A 13,303-nucleotide genomic window follows, 5' to 3' on the forward strand; every position below is an offset into this window, starting at 1 on the left:
GGAGGACTATGGGGAGATCTTTGGGTATAAGTTCTTTTGGGATATGTGCAAAATCATGTCACTGAGGAAGGGGGATTAGAGCCAATGTCAAGAAAATAGTCAACAAATGTGGAGGCAAAATGGAATCAAATATCTAGGAGTTAGAATAGATAACAACGAGTAATTTAGACCAGCTGAATTATTCTCCCCTTGCTTGGGGAAATTGAGGAGGATTTAAATGGTTGGATGTCCCTGCCCATTACACTAGTGGTGTCACAGAGAGGGGAGGTGTCACAGAGGGGGGAGATGATGACACAGAGGGGGTGATGATGTCACTGCATGGGGCAGCCATAGCTGAGTCGTGCCATGGCACAGCAACACGAGAAAGATGCCTCTCCTGGAAGGGGATTCTGGCCCACGTGTCGGAGTAGGACGCTGTCTCATCCCAGGGACCCTCTGATCAACAGGGTTGTGTTTGGAAGCACCCTGCGCCCATGGGTGAGATAAAGAGCCTGTTACAGGCTCCCCTACTGGGACAGAACCTCCTCTGGTACCATCCTTCACCCAGTGTGGGCGGAGAGAATGGAGGCTGCATTTAATTTCCCCTCTCCCCATCCTGAGTGCAGGGCACTTTATGAGGCAGCTGGAGGGGACTGGGGAGGGGAGAACAATGGCATGTGAGGGGATACAGGGATGGGGCCTGTAGGAGTGGAGGGGAGAACAAAGGAACGGGGTAGCACCACAGGCTAATGTCAAGGGAGATTGGATCAGAGGTAGGGGACATAGGGTTGAGCTGGGGGGGATGGGGTGCGAGGGGACGGAAGGCACTGGGGAAACCATGGGGGTGGTGTTGGGTGGGGGATGAGAGCGTGGTAGAGGAATCGGGGCAGGGGAGAGTGTGAGGTGTCTGAGGGAGAAGAGACGTTGCGAGGGGGATGGAAGGTAGACCTTTCAACAGAAATGGGACAGAGCTCCCCCTCCACCTGGAATGGGATCTCTCCACTGAGAGACAGGACCGCTCCTCCACCTGCCCCCCCCCCCCCGGGTTACAAGATCCCTTCCACCCCCACACTCCCCCAACCGGGATAGGATTCTTTCCCCCAGTGGACCTGGATCAAGGTGCTAGAAAGTGTTTCTGTTGCGGCGGACCCAGCAGAGTTGAACGGTGAAGCATGGGGCTCTCTCCGCACCACCTGCTCCCTCAGGTGACGAGGTCTCGCTTGCATCATGGAAGATCACGGTGTTGCTGAGCTTCTGGGAATGTGGAGGGCTTCTGCTAAACCCGTGGTAGGGTTCAGAGTGGTTCATCTCCCAGGGACGTGCTGAAGGTCAAGGATGTCCCGATCCTCTCATGGAGGGAGGGTTGTAGATAAAGTGAACGGCTGCGGAACTGGCCTCAGTCTGAGGAGAGTGATCAAAGAGGGACCTGGGGTGGCAATATTTCTACTGAGAAGCTGGAACGAACCAACAGAGGATAAATTCTGACATTTAGGTGACCCTTGGAAGGGAGTTAGAGGGAGGGGTAGAGACTAACTTGGACAGCAAGGCTGGGTTGGGATAAATGACCTGTTGTGTACTCTCTGGGTGTGTAAATGCTGCTGCTTCTGCCCCAGAGGACATGGCAATAAGGTCACAACAGAGGTGGCCACACCGGGTCATGGACCCAACGTCCCCAAGGTGGTGTCCTGCACAGATGATAAAATCATCGACAATGGATCATTCGGTGTGGTGGACCAGGCAAGGCTGGTGGACTCCGGAGAGCTGATTGCCATCAAGAAGATCTTGCAGGACAAGAGATTCAAGGTGAGGGGGAGGAGCAGTTGTGTGGAAATGGAACACCCTGATATTTAACTTTAGGCCTACAGCACGTTCACAGGCCCTTGCGACACATGAGCCAGTTTCACACAATTACACCCAATTGACAAACACCCAAACACATTTTTGAAGGGTGGGTGGAAAGAGGAGCATCTGACAGAGACCAAAGCAGCCATGGGGTTTGGAAACAGAGAAAGTCTCACAATCCCACAACAGCACCCCCCGTTCCCACACACAACCCCCCACCCCACACACACACACACACACACACACACACACACACACACACACACACACACACACACACACCTGGCAAATATCAGAGATTTTCTGCAAATTAATTGTTTAGTAGAAGCTGGGAAAACAATCATAAAAACTGAAATGATACTTCATTGAACCCCCTGACGAGTCCCCACTCCAGCGACACGAAAAGTCCCCCCCACTGACTCTCGAAAAGTCCCCCACTTCGGCCTCCCTTGGAGTTCCCCACCTCTGACCTCTTGACGAATCTCCTCCCCGCCTCCCCCCTCAACTTGGACAAGTCGCCCCTCAGGGCCCCGACCCATCGCCCAGCCTTGCTGATGTTCCTCTCTCGCCATAGAACCGCAAACTGCAGATCGTGTGAAAGTTGGATCACACCATCATCGTCCCTCTTCTCAACTTCTACTCCTCTGTAGTCAAGGTAAGATCCTCATTTGCTGCTACCTTCCCCATTCCTTCAATCGATCTGTCTCGCTGCAGCCTCTCTGTTCCCTCCATCCTGCCCCTCTGACCAGTGCCGAATCCTTGACGCTGGCTGCCCTGCTCCTCACATATTAACTCATGACCTCTTGCCATTTCAACTCCAGACAGCAGCAGCCAAGACCACAAGACAAGGTCGCCAAATTCGGCCACTCAGCCCCTCCAGTCTGTTTCCCCAATTCATTTTACGAATGTATTTTCCCCCATAACTCACTTCCCCAGAACCTTTTGGTGCCCTTCCAAATCAACGCCTGCTCTGAATCGTCCCAACAACTCAGCCTCCACATATTCGACCCCAGCCAACACCCGGCTGCAAACATTTCTCATCTCGAAACGTCACTGGTTTTTCTCTCCCGGTGAATCCTTGGCTCAAGAGGGAGGGCGGTCAGAGCTGCACATTTTGTGCAGTCTCACCAGACGCCGAATGATGGGGCAGCGGACGGGTCCACTACGCCCTGTTGACGCTCTGCTCGCTGAGCCCTTGGATTCATGCCATGTTGTGTTGAGCAGTGGGGGCATCAGGCCTACAGAGAGCAGGAGGGACTGACACTCCAGTTGGGAGAGGCACTGGGTGTTGGAGGGTAAACCCAGCTGACATGTTTGTATTGTGTCCAAGAGAAAGAGGAGGTTTATTTGAATCTGGGTCTGGACTATGTTCCTGAGACGGTTCACTGCATGGCCCAGCACTTCAACAAGGCTAAGCAGCCCATTCCCATGATCTACATCAAGGTGGTTGTGGGTCTGGGTGGTCAGGTTGTCCACTGGGGCAAGCTTGGATGGTGGGGTTGGAGGATATAAAGGAGTTTACTGGCTGAGTCTCGCTGGGGACTGGATATCGATGAAGGGTGCATGAGGGTCTCAATGGGTATTGGTGAGGAGAGAAAGGGTAGTGAGGGGAGAAGGGTGGCGAGGATGATGAGGATGGATGTTGATTGGCAGGGAGGGGCCCTTCACCCACATCCCCTTACCCTCAGGATCCAGACCCGGCCAGTGTGGAGGCAGAGTGGGTCATGTTATATCGTTGTGTTGCCAGATGTTCATGTACCAGCTGTAGCAGAGCATGGCCTACTTCCATCCTCAGAGGGTTTTCCATTGAGACATCAAGCCCCAGAAGATGCTGGTAGATCCCGAGATGGCCTTCTTATTGCTCCTTAATTTCGGCAGGTAGATCCACCCGTGTCTGCCCGTTCACCACCTCAACACGGTCCTGATCCCTCTCCCCAACACGGCCTTGTCCCCTCCCCACCAGCTCTCACCCCTCCCCCACCAGCTCTCTCTCCTCCTCCCTCTCCCAACTTGCCCCTTCCACAGCTTAATAACTTATTCTAAATAAGATTGTGGGGGGCTTAGATGGAATGAACAGCCAGAAAACTTTCCTAAAGTGCCAGGTACAAATCTCAGAGAGCATCCGCTTCAGGTGAGGGGAGATTTTTTTTATGCAGAGAGTTGTGAGAGCTTTGAATGCGTCACCGGAGAAAGTGGTAGTGGTTGGTAGAATAGGTACATATAAAAGTCTCTGAGATGAGCATGTGGATGTAAGGGAACAGAATTTTTAAATGATAGAGGAATTTGGGGATATGGCGAGAAGGCAGGGTAGGTCGTGTTAGGTCATAAATTAGATCAGCCATGATCGTATTGAATGGCAGAGCAGGCTCGATAGGCCATTTTTGTCCTACTCCTGTTCCCACTTCCTATGTTCCTATGGGTGTGGTACAGGTAAAGGTTGTGGAGAACATTTACAAAGGTCAGTACAGCCTTTATGGGCCAAAGGGCCTGTACTGGGCAGCAATGCTTGATGTTCTAATGGATGCGGAAGCTCTGGGAAGGGGTAAGGGAGGGACTGGCCAGTAAGTCTGCAGATGTTGGGGCTGAGGGCAATGCCCAAACATGCTGGGCAAACTCATGGATAGTTTTGTGAGGAGCAGGTCCTGCTTCATGAGTCAAATTGAGTTTTTCGAGGAGATGTCAAAGGAAATAGATGAAGGTCAAGGTCTGTATGTGCTGCACGAGGATTTTAGTAAGGTGCTTGACAAGGTCCCCACGGTGGCCTCATTCAGAATGTCTGGAGGCATGGGATCCATGGAGCCTTGGCTGTGTGGATTCAGAATTGGCTTGTCTGCAGAAAACAGAGGGTAGTAGTAGATGGAACAATGACTAGTGGCGCTCCAAAGGGATCTGCTCTGGGACCCCTGCTCTTTGTGATTTTTATGAATGATGATGGGAGTGGGAGGGTGGGTACGTCAGGGGATGACACAGAGGTAGAGATGTTGGAGACAGTGTAGAAGGTTGTCATAGGTCATCCAGTTTGCAGAGAAGTGACAGATGGAGTTCAATCCTGTCAATCAGATGTACTTAAATAAGCAACTGGTCCAGGTTTATTTCCAGAGTCATTTTCAAGGGCACGAATAACAGTTATTCCAAAGAAGGTTTGAGACCCATTAAAAGTAGTTTCATATATACCAATATCTTTATTGAATGCGGATTACAAGAATGTGTGGGCAGAGCACTTGGTTAATGGCATGATTATGAACAGTGTGCAGGACAGAGAAATATTTAGATCCTGCTCCATAAATCACTCAAGGTTGCTGTGCAAATTGAGAGGGAGTTTAAGATGGTGTATTGTGTGCTGGCCTTCAGGAGTCAGGGGATTGAGTTCAAACACCGAGAGGTAACGTTGCAGATGTATAAAATTCTAGTCAGACCACACTTGGAATATTGTGTGCATTCCTGGGGCGAGAAAAGCAGAGGACGTCTAAATAAGGTGAGCTGAGGGAAATTTAGGCAAGACGTGAGGGGTACATTTTATTCACACAGAATGTTGTGGGTGGCTGGAGTGCATTGCCGGGGTAGTAGCGGAGGCTGGTCCAAAAAAGGCATGAAAAGGATTTTAATATGGACAAGAATTAAAGAAAAATGGAGGGTACTGGTGTGAGGGAGGGGAGGGTAACATTGTTGTGGGGTAGGTTCAGATGGATCAGCTGAACGGTCTCGACTGATCCATCCATGATTGTCTAGCATCTTGCTGCCATATCGTGGAGAACCAGGGTGTTGCCTGATGGAGACACTTTGCTCTGAGCCCTGCAGAGAGAGATCGTGGTTTTTGCCAAAACACACTTCCTAACGTAGAGCAGAGGAAGGGGAAAGGCTCCAGTGTTCAGGGGTAGGGGGGATAATGGGGGAAGCGTTGGGACCCTCAAAAGTCATTGTGATCAGGCCTCAGAGACAGTATCTCTATCACTCGTATTTCTCTTCCCAGGAGAAGGAGCGATCTCAGAGACAAGACATGAGTCCAGAAGGACCTCGCATCCCAGCTGAACAGAGGACGGAGAATATCATGATGGCCTGAATCCCTCCCCTTCTTCTCCCTCTGGCCCTGCAAACCCCATTCCCTGCCTTTTCCATGTCCCTTCACCCACTTCCCCTCTTCTCCTCTACCCCTCCTCCATCCCAACCCCCTCCCGCTCACCTTCCCCTTCCCCTGCCCTCACACCTATGCCCTAACCCCAGCCCTCCTCCCTTCACCTCCCCCTTCCCCTCTCCCCTTCCCTTCCCCTTACCCCTTCCCCTTCCCCTCCCCCTTCCCATCCCCTAACCCCCTTCCCCTCCCCTTCTCCTCCTCCCCTTCCCCTCCCCCTTCCCTTTCCCCTTCCTACCCCTAACCTAGGGGAAGGAGGGGGAGGGGAAGGGGGTAGGAAAAAAGGGGTAGTGGAAGGGGGTAAGGGTAGGGGTTGTGGTAAGGGGTAGGGTAGGGGGTAGTGGTAGGGGGTGTGGGGATGGGGAAGGGGTAGGAGGTAGGGTTAGGGGAAGTGGGTAGGTTGTAAGGGATAGGGTAGGGGGTAGTTGTAGGGGATGTGGGTATGGGGAAGGGGTAGGAGGTAGGGTTAGGGGAAGGGGGTAGTTGTAGGGGGTGCGGGTATGGGGAAGTGGTAGGAGGTAGGGTTAGGGGAAGGGGGTAGGTTGTAAGGGATAGGGGTAGGGTTTAGTTTAGGGTTGGGGAAGTTGGGTAGAGTTAGGGGTAGGGTTACGAGCAGTGTAGAGGTAGCATTAGGGTTAGTGTTAGGAGACATGGGGTAGGGCTTTATCTTGGTTTATGGTTAGGTGTATATTTCGGGGAAGTGGGCTTGTGTTAGGTATAGGGGAAGGGGGTAGGAGCAGGGGGGTAGAGGAGGAGTGAGGTTTGGGGTTAGGGGATGGTGGGTAGCATTAGGGTTGGTGTTAAGTGGCGGCATAGGCGTAGGGATAAAGTTAGGGTTAGTGGACGGGGTGGGGGTAGAGTTAGGGGACGTGGAGTGGTGGTAGGGGGTATCGGTAGTGTTAAGGTTAGGTTTAGGATTTTGTTAGAGGTTAGGGTTAGGAGTAGGAGGAAGGGAAGAGGGAGGGGAATGGGGAGGCGAGCGGGGGACGGGAACTGGGGAAGGGAAGGGGGAGGGGATGTGGGAGGGGAACGGGCAGTGGTAAGGGGAGGGGAACGGGGTAGAGGAAAGGGGAGATGAACGGTGGACGGCATCCCTAGCCCCTCCCCTCCCCTTCCCTTCCCCCGCATTTCCCCTGCCTCTCCTCTCCTCCTTCCAGAAGAAGCTGGGCCTCTTTCCGTCCAGAACCTCCCTGTGGTTTCAGAGCCTCCGTTTCAGGAAGTGCCTTCGACGCTTGCTGCTGGACAGACATCTTGTCTCTTGATTCCTTCTGTACCGTTGATATTAAATTTAAAAATGATTGCATTTTTTAACGCTTGAACTCAAAAGGCTGGTCCAGATAGACAAAACAGAAACAGTCCCTTCAGCCCCTCTCCCCTGCTAGCTGAGCTGTTGTAATCAGTCGATATTCCTCTCACCCTTTTCATTCTTAGCTGCCATCCAGCTCATGTTGCCTTGTCAATCGCACGGCCTGTGGGAAGAAGCTATTTCCCTCCCTGGCTGCTCTGCTTTTATTCCTCCATATCTCCTTCCTGATGGCAGGGGGACAAAGATGCTCTGTGCTGGATATCTATGAGTCTATTTACAGAGCCCATCCCTGCAAACAATGAGGGGACCGTTGCCTTGAGGTGGCACCCATGTTGCCTCTCCCTCAGCACTCTCAGAACACTACTGCACCCTCTTTCCCCTCCTTTCCCAGGTCTCAGTAACCCACTGACAATTCCAGTCAGCTGCCATGTCTATACCCTGCCCACCTAAACCGATGGATCGACCAGCACCTTCTCCCCTCAAGAGTTCGAGGAATCCACTCTCTCGCAATGTCCTGCTATCGAATGCCCTGCATCCTCCTTCCCACTTGGTTCCTCCTGTTATCAGGCGCCTGGATGGACCCCACCCTTTTGAAACTACCCGTGTTCTCACTGATCTCTCTGCGCCTCTGCCCTCCATCTCGGGGTCTTGGATTTCTTGTGGGGGTGGTGGTGAACAAAGCACCAACTTAAGGAGATGGGGAGCAGTACAAAGACCCCCAGGTCCAGGAGACAGGGAGAACCACAGAGATGCCCATCTCTGTCATTCGGGTAAAACCTGATTATAAGGTGCAATGTGCAAGGGACTTTCGGTCCTGCTGCACGTGGGCCAGGTTTGGCCCATCCCCACACCACCACCCTGTCAATTCCCAAAACAAATTTCCTATTCATGTGGGGGTCCAAAATGGATAGAGTCTGGAGAAGGACCGTGTACATCGTCAATCAATGGGGACAAGGGTGTAACCAGCATGGCCATAATTGTGTGTGGCTGTGCTTGGAACCAAAGTGCAAGGGCACCAAATGCTGCTATGTGCTGAGGTTCTACCTGGCTCAGGTGTGCGAAAGATTGGCCTGGCCCTGGTGCTGCACAATGTTCCAGTCAGCAGGACTTTGCCCCTTTACCTTCCTGGGAACGGTTTCATAGACAAACACATTTGACCACAAAGCCATCAGGCAGTGGTCAGCAGAGAATGTCTGACACAGAGACTCTAGGACTAGATGGGATACTGCGGGGTGGTCCACGGAGCAGTGCATACAGAGAGAGACATCCAGAACTGCTGGAAAACCAGAAACTCGGTGAAAGATGCCCTTCAGTTTGCCTGAAACCCAGATGGGAGTAGCAAACACTAGAAGACATCTGTCTAAAGCAAAGGGAGGAAGATTTAGGGGAGATATCAGGGGTATTTTCTTTTACCCAGAGTTGTGGGTGTCAAGAATGCCTTGCCAGGAGTAGTGATGAAGGCCAAAACATTAGGGGAATTTTAGGGGTTCTTAGTTACATTGAGGGGCTGAGACCAAGGAGGATATTCTCCAACAGCAGAGGGTGGCAGTAACCACAAGATGTCAAAGTGGTGGCAATGAAGCTAAACAGAGACCGTCTAATGTGACTGTGTGCCTGGCTGCGGGAATTTGGACTTACTTTATAAACCTTGCTAAGTACCAGTTCAGGTTGGAAACGTTCGACTTCCTTGGGGGTCAAATGAACAGGCACAGAACTAAACCCTGCTTGAAAAGGTAGAGGTTGTTAAGTGCTTCCCCAAACCCCACATAATGAAGTGGCTGCAAGAATTCACTGGTACGATTAATTTTTATCACCGATAGTAGTGGCCCACATTATTTTTAAAAAAATTTTATTTAAGATTTTATAACATGAATATCATATAGAATTACATTAAAAAAATTAAGAACAAAATAATAAAATTACAATACAGTATCAGTAATCTAAATAAAGTATACCCTCCCCAATAATTATTACACATTAATAACCCAACTCAAATTAGACCAACCCCCCCTTCCCCCCCAAAATAAAGAGTGAAGAATTAATAAAGTTAATAATATATGTGAGAAAAAGAAAAACCCACTTACAAAAAAAAACAAAAACATAACCGATTAAAATACTAACAAAAAGAAAAGTAATTAATACTAAGATATCAGACTTAAAAAACATATTTAAATCAAACTTAAATGCATATATTTAACAAACAGAGTTAAGATTAAACATATATTTAACTCAAACTTCATATAAAAAATTTGTAAAGTTAGTAACATTATCTATCAAAAATTCTTAAACAATAATCAATTCTTTAAAAAAAATTGTAGCATGAGAAAAAAAAAGATGAAAAAAAAACTTTCTCTATACAGATAAACCTTCACCAAATATCAACTAACTTCACATCTATCATCATATTAGTCACATAAACCACCATCTTAAAACAAAATTCAAACCTCATTAAACATTGTACAATTCAAATTTGGTACTCTTCCACCATTTTTCCCTTTTAACCTTGAATAATTATCCAATAAAAGCTCCAATGCCACATTTAAATATCCCCAATCATTATGTTAAAATTCAGATATCCAAATAATAAAAACACATCTACAACAAAATCTATATCTTCAACAAATGGAGCATAAACCAAAAACAAAATTCAAGCCTCATTAAGAATTGTACAATTCAATTTATAACTTTCACCATTATTCCCTTCGTTCTATAACTAAAATAGCAAAATAATATACACCAGAATTACCACTCCTTTCACCTTAAAGTTAAAGAAAAAATATATCAAAAAACTTATCCATCCCATTCACATTTAAATTTCAAATATTCCTTATCTACTGAATAAACTTTACAAAAAAAAACCACATCAATTTTTAGTTTTTTAAACAATCAAATACTTTCTTATGCATTTTTTCATAAACACAAAAAAAAACCCTTCACTCTTTAATCTACTAATACAAAAAAAGGAAAAAAAAAAACAGGTAGGAGGTTAAAAATACCCCCTCCCGTCTAAACCGCGCAATGCGGTAACTCCCAAAATAAAATGGGTGTGAGATAACTCACACGTAGCAGATGACTTTCAGGAAATAGTGCCCATCCAGTTCTCTCCCCCAACTCTCACTTCATCTTAAACTAACATCCTCATTACTTAATATTCCTTTTTTAAAAAAAAAATTAGAAAAAAAAGAACAACTCTTCTTTTAATCAGCTCCAACTACCGAGTCACCATTACAACCATTCCTTCTTGGATCACGGCTCTTTCCTTCCATCTCTTGTCTCCTTAGAGATTGCGGCGGACTACGTCTCTGTTTAAACCGAGTAATTGGCAGCTCTTGAGCAAATGCTATAGCTTCCTTTGGAGAATCAAAGAACGTTGGTTGGCAACCATCTTGAAAAACCTTCAAAACAGCTGGATATCTAAAGGTTGCCTTGTAACCTTTCTTCCACAACAACTCTTTAGCAGGGTTGAATTCCCGTCGTTGGAACATAACTTCTTGACTCAAATCCGCATAGAAGAAAACTCGATTATTTTGAATCATCAAGGGTGATTTTCTCTGTTGTGCATTTCTAATACGCACTCGTAAAATTATTTCTCTGTCGTAATTATTCAAGCAATGAACCAAAACAGGTCTTGGACTTTGACCTGAAATAGGTCTTCTACGCAAGGCTCTGTGAGCACATTCCAGTATTATACCTTCCAGGAAATGTTCTTGACCCAGCACCTGCGGAATCCATTCAGTAAAAAATTTTCTTGGGTCTGGTCCCTCCATTCCTTCCAGCAAACCAATAATCTTTATATTGTTCCGTCTGGATTGGTTTTCCAAATAATCAATCTTTCTCACCAAATTTTTATTTTGAGTTTGTAAGTCTTCAACCATTTTGGTCATATCAAGAACTTAATCCCGTATTTCATCTATATCTTCTTCACACGAATTAAATTTATCTCTCACTTCAAGCTGAAAAGCTCCAAACTCAGCCATCTGTTGAGAATGTATTTTCACCAAAGTATTAAACCTAGTACCAAGTTCAGTCATAATCTTAGATAATCCCTGCATTGTATAAGATAATTTAGATTCAAGATTCACAAGAATCTTTTCAATTGGAAGAGATTCTGGCTCAACAGATTCCTGCTTCTTCTGAATAACCAAAGGGTCTTCTGTTGCTTCCTTCATTCTGGTTGCCTTCCTTGTAGTATAGCTGCGTGTGGAAACCCCAGCCACAGCCTGTCCAGCAGTGACTGGAGGACGCTGGCCGGGGTTTTGCCCAGTCCATAATGTGTTAATTTCTCCCAATACATCAAGTTGTATAGATTCTTTTATCTCAAAAGGTGCAGTTTGCAGTGCCACCGCTACAATTGACAAATGCCTTTCCCCAGCCGGTACTTCAACTGATGTTACTACAAGTGGTTCATTCATAACATTGCCGTCAGATGCTACTGCACATGTGCGAACCTGAGTAACTCTTTGTTCTAAAGGCTGTTTGGCGCCCTCTTTAGAGGGCTCTACCGATGTAACATTGATCTCTACATCCGAAAGCTGTACCTCTCTCCTGGGATCCATTTCAGGCTGAGCCCCGGTGTCTTTCCTGTAGGTAGGCTCCAAAACTTGAACTTTTGGAAAATGTAGTTTTTTGATAATCTGTTGTCGTTTTTTTTGCTCTTTTCCACCAATTGTACCATCATAAGTTAAATTAAGAGCACTGAAATTATCTAAACTTTTAAAGAATTTTAACGGGCATTTCTAGACAAAACAATAAGATAGAGTCAGGAGAAGACTGGAAGGCACGACTGATCCTTACGCCATCTTGCCACGCCCCCCGTGGCCCACATCATGCGGAGAAAGGTAAAAACATTACCTGGGACAATGAGGATTTGGAGGCGTTCCAGAAGGCCAAGGACGCACTGGCCAACACAACCCTTGAGGTACACGCCAGGCCAGAGACACCCACCACTCTCACAGTAGATGCTTCCAGCACAGCAGTAGGGGGTGCACTGGAGCAATTCATCGAAGGGGAATGGCAGCCCCTGTCCTTCTTTAGCAGACACCTCTGGCCACTAAACTCAAATACAGCATCTTTGACTGAGAGCAATTGGTGCTGTACCTGACAGTCAGGCAAATAAGGTATTTTTGGAAGGTAGACAATTCAGTGTCTTCATGGACCAGAAGCCATTAACTTTTGCCTTCCATAAAGTGTTGGACCTGTGGTCGGCCAAGCAGCAGCGACTCCTCTCCTATGAGTCTGAGTTCACTACAGACATTCAACACATCATGGGTGACGCACTGCCCCATCCCCGCAATCAAGTCTATCCAGGCCCTGTCCCAGTGAATAGACTACTTAGCCCTCGGCAGGGGACATCAGGACGACCCTGAGATCCTTTGCAAGCAAGACAGCAGTGTCCAGGCTCAGGCTGGAGGATGTTAACATCGATCCTGGTAAGTAGACGCTCCTCTGCGACATTCCAATGGCAAACCCCACCTCATCGTGCCGACAGCATGGAGATGGCAGTTTTATGATGAGGTGCACAACCTGACGCACCCGGCCATCAGTACTGTCAAAATGGTGGTCAATAGGTTGGTCTTGCTGAGCCTCCAGAAACAGGTTGTCAGTGGGCCAAGGCCTGCACACTCTGCCAGATGACCAAAATGCAGACATACATGAAGGCACCATGCCAGACATTCGAGCCAGCACCACATAGGTTCAGCCACATCTACAATGACATTGTAGGGTCACTATCGGCCTCCCGCGGGACGAGTTACCTTCTCACCATGATTGCCTGCTCCCTGAGGTTCCCCGAGGTGGTCCAGCTGGCTGACACAACCACTTGTGTCCTCCATTAAATTGGAAGCGGTAATAAATATAAAGGAAAGTTTGATAATAAATGGTCTCCCTTGCAGTTGGGGTACAATGTATTTCTTGAGATCAGTGGAATCCTGGAGTAAAGACAAAGTGATCCTGTGTTTCCCAAGGATTTGATTGAGTTGTTGGGGTAGTTGTAAGTGGAAGGGCCGAAAGGTCTCCTACTCCTTCCACTGCCTTTGTTTTCTGTCTTG

At 47.8% G+C, this 13,303-nt stretch overlaps 1 long non-coding RNA gene across 1 annotated transcript; it reads left to right on the forward strand.

Annotated features, from left to right (window-relative positions):
• The first annotated feature begins 1,543 nt into the window (after positions 1–1,543).
• Positions 1,544–6,240, forward strand: LOC138750210 (uncharacterized). Its single transcript, XR_011349162.1, has 3 exons — positions 1,544–1,782; positions 2,396–2,476; positions 5,792–6,240. It is a non-coding gene; the product is annotated as an uncharacterized lncRNA (long non-coding RNA).
• Positions 6,241–13,303: the final 7,063 nt, after the last annotated feature.

This window comes from Narcine bancroftii, unplaced genomic scaffold, assembly GCF_036971445.1.
Source record: "Narcine bancroftii isolate sNarBan1 unplaced genomic scaffold, sNarBan1.hap1 Scaffold_106, whole genome shotgun sequence".
NCBI classification, from domain to species: Eukaryota; Metazoa; Chordata; class Chondrichthyes; order Torpediniformes; family Narcinidae; genus Narcine; species Narcine bancroftii.